This window comes from Mustela nigripes, chromosome 13 (genome assembly GCF_022355385.1).
Source record: "Mustela nigripes isolate SB6536 chromosome 13, MUSNIG.SB6536, whole genome shotgun sequence".
Taxonomy (NCBI): Eukaryota; Metazoa; Chordata; class Mammalia; order Carnivora; family Mustelidae; genus Mustela; species Mustela nigripes.
Genome location: NC_081569.1, coordinates 76,889,659 through 76,900,016, shown reverse-complemented (window position 1 = coordinate 76,900,016; position 10,358 = coordinate 76,889,659). Strand labels below are relative to the sequence as shown.

Below are 10,358 nucleotides of genomic sequence, written 5' to 3'. Positions count from 1 at the left end.
TATACTATTTCAAGTGCGTGAGATTACTAGCAGCTAATTGCATTTTTGTTTCTTGGTTTCTCATCTCCTTCTTTACAATATATTTTTTGTTTGTTCTTTTAGAAATGAATCAAACCAATTGAATATTCTTTCATAAGGTAATAAAAATAATATATTTTCTTCCAAAAGATTTTATTTACTTAGAAAAATAGGCTATTCTCTGGACACCTGCACACTTAATTCTCTTAGAGCTAAATTATACAAGAATTCCATACCACTGATTTCTGGGGCTTGTGCTAACAAAGATAAATGAAACCAGGGATTTCAATAAAATTTTGCAAACAATTCTGTTAGAGCTTGTCAAATACACACAAGATATGAGTTCTAACTCCTTTTATTTATGTGTCAATGTTATGAAAATCACTAAATGAAAGTATGGACTGTTGCATATAGTCTATACACAAAGGGATTAAAATGAATACTCTAGCTGGAAGCTTTTAACTATTTCTTTGGTGATGATATTTATTTTTCCCCTGTAAAAATATTTTATTTTCTTTAAAATGAATCATAAATAAATGAACATTTCTACCAAATATAAATAAGCAGTATATGTTATATTATGAAATAGACTTATTTTAAAGAACATCTATTGCTTTCTGTTTGGGAAGTGCTTTGTAGTCATTAATAATTAATTCTTTACAATGTCAGTAAGAATGGAAGTGAGTGACAGTTATTATTTTCTCTTCTAGGATGAAGAAGGGAATCACAAAGAGATGAATTACCAAATTTACATAACAAGTTATTGAAAAGATAGAAATGTAACTTTGAGAAATTGACTCAAGGTTTTTGTGTTTTGATTTACAAAAAGCTGACAAAGCAGCGGAAACAGTTTAAAACCTGTACCAGAAAGCAAACCAAAAATGCATCTTCTACCACATCTGATACCTCATTCATGCTAAAAGTTTTCTCATTTAGGGGAGAATAAATATTTCCATAATATTATATTGTATACTGTGCAAAGCAAGGCCAAGCAACAGTTTCCTTCCCTTGGTAACTAAAGTGACATATATTATGGATAGAAAGATAACCTTGAATGAGTAGATATGTGTGCCAAACCCATGAGAAAAGATGGTCGTGCTTATTATAATATGGTATTTATCATATTTGTACAACCCATCTGAAAGTAAATGACTTTTCTATTATGTCAGCTCCAATTTACTTTCTTGGACTTTGGCATTTCCCCTAAAATTTAATCAGATTCCCACTCTGAAGTTTAGAATTTTCTATAATCGTAATTCCTATGCCCAGCACAGAAGATAACCAGTTTCTGTTCATCGTCTACTCAAATTTAGAATATATAATGCTTATTAAAAATCAGATTGGGTTGGTCAGTAACTATTGTTTGGTACCCATATCCCTCCTGCAATGTCTCTATTAAGTCTACCTTCAACTCCCACACCCTTTTATTATTCTGTTAGTGTGCTTAGTACTCCAGCATTCTCCTCATATTAGGGCCATACCAAAGACTTGGATTTCCACAACCTAGAGAATAACCATCACAATATTTTCCATATCTGTAATCTGCAACTTATATTACCACCACCCACTTAAAAGTACTCCTCCATATCTGAAATGACTTTTCACCTAGATCTGTGATGATGGTACTCTTTCAACCTCAAACAAAGTATTATCCACATTCACATAACCTAAAAAGAAGGATTCACAAATAATACAGTTATATTCGCCATTTAGAACAAGAAACAGAAGTCTACCATTTTGTCATGTATAATATAGTTTCAATAATTGTAATTTTTTTTTTACAATGAAAACCTATTTTTTGCTTCCTTGTCATAGAGTACAGATGTTATAATTCTATGTGAAGAATTTGAATAGTCAAAACAACAGTTCTTTTAATGTCAATGGGAATTAAACCTTCTAAGTTACTCAAGACAGGTATTTCTTTGCTTTTTGTTACCATGACACCATGAAGAGTCTATGATTACTGAGAGGAGATAAATAACACTTTACTGGAAAGCTCCTGAACAAGCTTTACTAGGAATACTTTTCAGACACTATACATTGGGCTTCCTGGCAATATACTTTGAGGTTATACCTATAGCTAATTACTAAATATCCCCCAAACCTAGGGAATCAATGTCTTCTTGTATTTCACATTTCTCATTTGTGAGAGGCTGTAGATTGCTAACTTCCCAAGAATGGATTGCAGAACCTAAGAAGTATGTATAACATATTATCACCATGAGATCATTACTTAACAAAAATTGGGACTTCCTGGTTTTTACTTCAAAGCATTACATGATAGAATGCTCAAATTCCTTAAATTCAAAGGAATTTATTCTCATCACCAAATGACAGGGCTGAGAAGAAAACAATCACCTCTCTTTTTTTGTTTATTTGTTTGTTTTTTGTTTTTTTAAAGATTTTATTTATTTATTTGACAGAAAAAGATCACAAGCAGGCAGAGAGGCAGGCGGGGGATTGGGGGGAAGCAGGCTCCCCACCGAGCAGAGAGCCCGATGCAGGGCTCAATTCCAGGACTCTGGGATCATGACCTGAGCCGAAGGCAGACCTTTAACCCATTGAGCCACCCAGATGCCCCAATCATCATCTCTCTTAATGTTACAATTCTAGGTTCCTAAAAGTTCTTTTCATTGTGAAATAATACAAAAGATATAGTGAATGGACAGACCTACTCTAAATAGCAAATCCTTTTAACTATTATTGAACATAATCATTAGAAGCATATATCTAAATCTTGAATTATATGTAAAAAGCCAGTAAATAAAGTACTTTCTACCATTTCTTATCCATTGCATGATAAGTATCCTTTTTTTTTTTAAGATTTTATTTATTTACTTGACAGACAGAGATCATAAATAGGCAGAGAGGCAGGTGGGGGAGCGGGAGGGGAAGCAGGCTCCCCACCAAGCAGAGAGCCCTATGCAGTGCTCGATCTCAGAACCCTGGCATCACCACCTGAGCCAAGGGCAAAGGCTTTAACCCACTGAGTCACCCAGCACCCTGATAAGTATCCTTACATGAGGGACAACTGGGAAAGGCCAGATGCCATTGGGAAACACTGTACAACTGTCCTTTAGTCACAAGTCTTCAGAAGAGAAGAAATCTGTGCTCAAAAGCATGAAATTCATAGGAATTTGAAATGCAAGAAAGTTGTCATGCTTTGTGTATGTGTGTGTGTGTGAGTGTTTACCTATAAAATGGTTGTATCTGCACACAAATTTCCTAACCCTACTAGGAAAGGGCTCAGGAAATACTGAGAAGGACAGGCTGTGATTTTTATAAAAAGCCTACCAAACTCGTTGCAGACTGTCAGAAAAAGATTTTGGGAAATACAAATCCTCTTCTTACAGAACCACCTAATTTCATTGCTTTTATCTGGTTTGTGTCACTGACAAGGCTTTCCTCTTCATTACTGAGCTGGGCTTGGGCATAATGTCATGTTCTCATTTTTTCCCATCTTTCCCCATCTGGCTTAGCAAGCTAGTCAATACAACAAAGTGCATATTCTTATGATTCTCTCATTCCTCGTCAAGTTCTGCCTTTGAGGAATTTGCCAGAAATTCAATCCTCAATACACTGACATCAACCTATTTCTCTATTAAGTACCATATCTTTACAGAACATGATAAAGGATATTAAAAGCTAACATACCTAGGATGTAAATAGCACAAAAACTTTCATGTGAATATTTCTTACATTTAAGTCAGTGGTGCTGATAGCCTTCAAACTTTTGACTTTTGAATACTTTATGAATTTACATGCTTTGCTAATAAAATTCTTGTATTAAATGAAGGGTATTTAGGAGGAAGACTATTAAACAACTAGCACATGAAAAGAGGTTTAAATATTGTCATCTCTTATCAATTATATGATTTATTTATTTATCCTAAGATACACCTCTAATTTCTTTCTTTTCAGTTTATGTAAGTAGATCTAGATTTAAGTCATGGAAGATAGAAATTGTATGCTTTTATCTTTATGTCCCCTCTGCCTGTCATATTATCCTAACAGTGTCTGAAGGTTTGCTTTACCTGCATTATCTCATGAAATGTTTATAACAACACTAGGAAGATATTGTTTTCTGCATTTTAAAGATTAAGAAAATGGCTTACAGACCTAGGAATTGCTCAAGGTTACAAATTTCATAAGCAGCAGAACAGAGAGAAATATAGGGAGTCTGATTTAAAAAAAAAAAAACCCACTCATACCAACTATGTGTTACTAAAGTAGTAGGTACTGAATTACCTTACATATAGTAAAATTATATGTAAGTATATAAACACATACATAGACTCATACACATAGATGTAAATATATCCTGAAAGTGACAAATAAATAGTTCTATTTGCTACCCACTGAATGGTATATCACCTTTTGGAAAATCTTATAAAATACAATCCCACCTCAATAACCCAGAAAAATATTTGAGCTCTCTTGAGGTTGAGATTGCACAGAATTGACTTACGGTTATACATGCAGAATAGAGCAGAATCCAATGCACAATAGCTTTTTAACAGAGGACACCTTTTGACTAGGACTACCACAGTGTTTGGGGAAACAATAGAAACTTACCTTGTTTTTGAGTATAATCAATCACCAGGACATGGCAAGAATTTTTCCAAGTTATGAACTATAATCCATAATTTTCTAAGCTGCACTTTCCAAATGTTGATCAGAGTTTTTATAAAAGCAGTATCATCAGAGATGAAAAATGCAAATATATATATTGTTTCGACTTACTCCAGTCTTCTTTAAGAAGTACCTTTCAGGGTGCAATCATGCAGAATGCAGAATCATCAAGTACCTGGACTGACCTGGATTCACATAAATTTGGGAATCATCTCCCTATGATGGAAAAAGGGGTGACAAAGAGATAAAGCAAAGGAATCACTTTGCAAAGTTCTCCTAGAAAACAATTAAAATGCATGAGCTAGTCAGGTCTACACTGTACTGCATTTTTTCTTCATATTATATCACCATGTAATTATGGTGAGAAAGATTAATAGATTTAAAATAGAAAGAATAATAAAATGGATTGAAATCTTCTTTACAGGGATAAATAATAAAAGAAAATAAATTATGATATTTATGCAATGTCACATTTAGAAAAGAGTAGGTTACAAGAGGATTAAAATCCATAGAGAAACATAATGAATGGTTATGCAGTTGTGAAAATAAAGCATTGAGGAAACGGCTTGTTGAGAACTATTAATTAAATATTTGAGATGGTGAGATACCTACATGACTCACTACCTCATTTTCCATAGGTTAAAAAAATCTGGTGTTGAGAGAATAAAAAGATGATAATAAAACTTCTGATGTGGAGTACACAGTAGCTAAAAGAAAAGGAAAAAACTGGATCAAATATTACTTTGCTGATGATGGAAGAGAGGGTACACTTCATTTATAAAAATCAGAAGCTTTCTTAACAACACATGATTATTGTGGGACACCTGGGTGGCTCAGTTGGTTGAGCAGCTGCCTTCGCCTCAGGTCATGATACCAGGGTTCTGGGATCGAGTCCCGCATCGGGCTCCTTGCTCGGCAGGGAGCCTGCTTCTCCCTCTGCCTCTGCCTGCCACTCTGTCTGCCTGTGCTCACTCTTGCTCCTCTCTCTCTCTGACAAATAAATAAATAAAATATTTAAAACAACAACAACAACAACACATGATTATTCTGTCTGTAACAGAGAAAAAAGAGAAAGCAACTATAATTTGAGAAATATATAATTTACTAAAGTTTGGCGTGGACTACTGTACTAAAATTAGGCGATTTTTTGTGTACTTTTTAAGGTAAATATTATATTTGATAAAATAGTGCAATAATGTTTAAGTGAATGATAGATTTGAATAAGTTTATAATAATATTTAATTTATAAATGTGTTTTATGAGTAATTTATGTCAATAAATAACTAGAATAAAGGTATAGGGAAGTAATTTATATGCAATCTCTTCCTTTTAGTACACAGTTAAAATAATAGAAACAAGTGCAAATTCAGTATTACACAGAAGTACTGATGATGGAAGGGGATACAATATGAAGTAGAAAAAGAAGTTAAAAATCTTTACTGAGTAGCTTAATATTTGAGACTTTAATAAAGAGTAGGAGTTTCATGGACCTGCAAAAAAGGGAGGCTTTTTAAGACAGAGGAAATAGCTGAAAGAGTTCAGGAAGATATGAAATACACATAATTCAAAAAAAATAAAAGTAAGTTGCATTATGTGTTCAAGTTAATTTTCACCACGTGGAAATTCATGATCAGTCAACATATGTGGGACGTATAAAAAACACAACTTTAGTTGAAAAACCAAAGGCAGTATTACCTAAGCACAGACTTTTTAGACTGAAGTTATCTAAGAAACTCTAGATTGGTCAAATTACCAGTCAAATGGATACCAGTAAAGTCACAAGTATTGAACAGAGTTAATTGATCAAAAAGGTAAGCTCTTGCCAAAGGTATGTGTCAGTACTACAGCTCGTTCTTTTGCGTGGCACCTGGGAGGCAGTAGGCTCCTTTACGATGAAGCTGAGCATTTCTTTTTCAGCTAATGGCTGTGAGAAACTCTTTGAAATGGATAGTGAATGCAAACTTTGTACCTTTTATGAGAAACGGATGGCCACAAAAGTTGCTACTGGTGCTCTGGGTGAAGAATGGAAGGGTTACATGGTCCAAATCAATGGTGGCAATAACAAGGGTTACATGGTCCAAATCAATGGTGGCAATAACAAGTCTTCCCCATGAAGCTGGTTGTCTTGACCCATGACTGTGTCTACCTGCTGCTGAGTAAGGGGCATTCCTTACCAAGGAGGACTGGAGAAAAAAGTGCAAATGTGTTTGAGGTTGTATTGTGGATGCCAATCTCAGTGTTCTCAACTTGGTCATTGTGAAAAAGGAGAGAAGGATATTCCTGAACTCACTGATACTACTGTGCCTCAATACCTGGGCCCCCAATGAGCTAGCAGAATCTGCAAACTTTTCAATTCCTCTAAAGCAGATGATGTCTCCCAAGTACTTTGTGAGAAAGCCCCTAAACAAAGAAGATAAGAAACTGAGAACCAAAGCACAGAAAATTCACATCCCATTACTTCCCCCTGTCCTCCAACACAAACACTGGTGTGTTACTCTGAGGAAACAATGTACCAAGAAAATTAAGGAAGACGTTGCAGAACATGTTAAACTTTTGGCCAAGAGAATGAAGACCAAAGAAAACTCCAGGAACAGATTGCCAAGAGATGGAGGCTGTCCTCTCTGGGAGCTTCTGTCTCTAATCTGAGTTCAAATATTAGACTTTCTAAGTGTAACAAATAAGATTAGAAAGTGGTGATGCAACATGGAGGCTTAAGTGGGTAGAAGAATAAATGAAACAAGATGGGATTGGGAGGGAGACAAACCATAAGTGACTCTTAATCTCACAAAACAAACTGAGGGTTGCCGGGGGGAGGGGGTTTGGGAGAAGGGGGTGGGATTATGGACATTGGGGAGGGTATGTGATTTGGTGAGTGCTGTGAAGTGTGTAAACCTGGTGATTCACAGACCTGTACCCCTGGGGATAAAAATATATGTTTATAAAAAATAAAAAATTAAAAAAAAAAAAAAGAAACCAACAAAAGAAAACAAAGCCTGCAGCTTCATGAAGATAGATAGGTAGATAGACAGATGATGGATAGATAGTAACATTTGCATCTATAATGTATGTAGAGTAAGTATTTGAAGCAATACTGAATGGTGGAAGGATGAGCTTATTTTCTCTAAAACCTGCTACCTAGATTTGTCTCTGGATCTCTCTCTCTCTCTCTCTCTCTCTCTTTTTTTTAAAGATTTTATTTATTTGTCAGAGACAGAGGGAGGGAGAGCGAGCAAGCGAGCACAGGCTGACAGAGTGGCAGGCAGAGGCAGAGGGAGAAGCAGGCTCCCTGCTGAGCAAGGAGCCCGATGTGGGACTCGATCCCAGGACCCTGGGATCATGACCTGAGCCAAAGGCAGCTGCTTAACCAACTGAGCCACCCAGGCGTCCCTGACTCTGGATCTCTTAATGTGAAAAAGTGGCAAGAAAATGGAAGGGTATTAGGGATAGGGACAGGGAACAGGATTGCATTTAAAAGCTAATATTAGCAGCTTTGAACATATTTCTGCAGATCTAAAGTTACAAAGTCATTCAAAAAGAAGAAATATTTTTACCCCATCTGCCAGCATCTGGCTGCTATTATTATATGTAATAATTTATTTGCAGAAAATTATAGAAACAAAGAATATAGGCTTTGGAATCAGAGTCCTGATCAGAGTCCATGATCTCTCACTTAATATTTGAGAAGTTAACTGACTTCTTTGGTCCTCTGATCTCTCTTCTATTCTTGCAGATAATAATGCCTGACTCACAACATACCTGGAAGATAATGTGAGGCCATCCATGTAAACAGCTTAGCATATTAGCAAACATGCTGTATACTTCCTATGAAAAGGTAAGTATGGTGTTTGGAGTGGGAGACCTTCCATCCTCCAGGTATCCCTGCCAAGGGAATTCAGGAAAAGAAATCTCCTGAATTTTTTTTCCTCATCCCTCATCCTATTTGGTGAGGGTGAATAAAGAAACTCAGCTTCTTTGTTTCTGCCTTTTCTAGATTCTCTCTCTTTTGAATCGGTCTGCTTATAGAAAAAATGCATTTTGGCCTGATCACCCCATGTGGGAAGATTAGTAGTGACTCCTGTATTTTATTTCTCATTTGCTTCCTGAACTTCATGGAGAAGACAATAATGTCAAGCCTCCTTAAAACCAAACATGTGATAGCTATTATTTTATTAACAAGCAAGCATTATGCATTACATTGTATGAGGTAGAATTTAGAAATGCTTTCTATAATTGTCTTTTAGGCAGTCAGCTTAAATTACAAATTTTAATTTAAAGTGGTATTTAATAATTACGAGTTTAAAAAGTTTAAAGTGGTTCCAGGAGATTGCTAAGTCTGTACTACATGGGAAGAAAAGTGTATCATCAGAAATGTCATCATGGAAACAATATTATTTGAATAGTGAAACTTAGAGATTTATAACATTAACAGATATCATGGGGTGATAATGACAGGAATATTAGTTATTTATACGACATTGTGTGACAGAGATGGTTAACTCAATTAGATCCTGGTGGTATTAAAGTCAAGGTCACATATTTAATTTCCATATGGGCCAGTATACTTCTGACTGGGAAAACTTTTCTCTCTACTCACGGACGGCACCTTTAACCCCAATCTGTTATTTCTCAATTATGTGCCATTAATTGATGCAATATCCTACTGATAGTGGGTCATCTGTGCCATCTGCATAAATGAAGGACAGCATGTCTATGAGGCAGCCGACAGAGAACAACTTGAAGCCAGTAGTATCAGAAATTTCACTAATAACCTGTAGTTTTCTCCAGGAAACAAAAAATAGCTCCAAATTTTTCAGGGGAGAACTAACTGCAAACATTATTCAATAGTAGGTTGGAATCAACTCACAGTCACTTTCTGTTTTAAAAGTGAGGCAAATACCATAAGAGACTCCTAACTATAAGAAACAAGCTGAGGGTTCCTGAAGTGAGGAGAGTTGGGGAGGGGACAGAATAATTCGAAGATGGACATTAAGGAGGCAGTTGATGTAATGAGCACTGATGCTATATGCAACTGACTAATATGCACTAAATTCTACCTCTGAAAACTAATAATACACTATACATCAACTAAATTGAATTTGAACAAAAACATTTTTAAAAAGTAAGGCAAGTAGAAGCTCAGTAGCCTTGTATGCTTTTTTAAAAAACTGATACTTAGCATGTATTTATCTGATATGATATTCTCCCATGTAGCATGTTTCCTAATAAAAAGGAGACCTTTTTTTTTTTAATGATCTAATATAATTTTTTATTTTTTATAAACATATATTTTTATCCCCAGGGGTACAGGTCTGTGAATCACCAGGTTTACACACTTTACAGCATTCACCAAAGCACATACCCTCCCCAATGTCCATAATCCCACCCCCTTCTCCCAAACCCCCTCCCCCCAGCAACCCTCAGTTTGTTTTGTGAGATTAAGAGTCACTTATGGTTTGTCTCCCTCCCAATTCCATCTTCTTTCATTTATTCTTCTCGTACCCACTTAAGCCCCCATGTTGCATCACCACTTCCTCATATCAGGGAGATCATATGACAGTTGTCTTTCTCTGCTTGACTTATTTCGCTAAGCATGATACGCTCTAGTTCCATCCATGTTGTCGCAAATGGCAAGATTTCATTTCTTTTGATGGCTGCATAGTATTCCATTGTGTATATATACCACATCTTCTTGATCCATTCATCTGTTG

The 10,358-nt window shown here is 35.7% G+C and overlaps 1 pseudogene; it reads left to right on the top strand.

Moving 5' to 3' along the window:
* Nucleotides 1-6,542: 6,542 nt before the first annotated feature.
* LOC131998768 (small ribosomal subunit protein eS6-like) lies at nt 6,543-7,451 on the top strand (annotated as a pseudogene).
* Nucleotides 7,452-10,358: the final 2,907 nt, after the last annotated feature.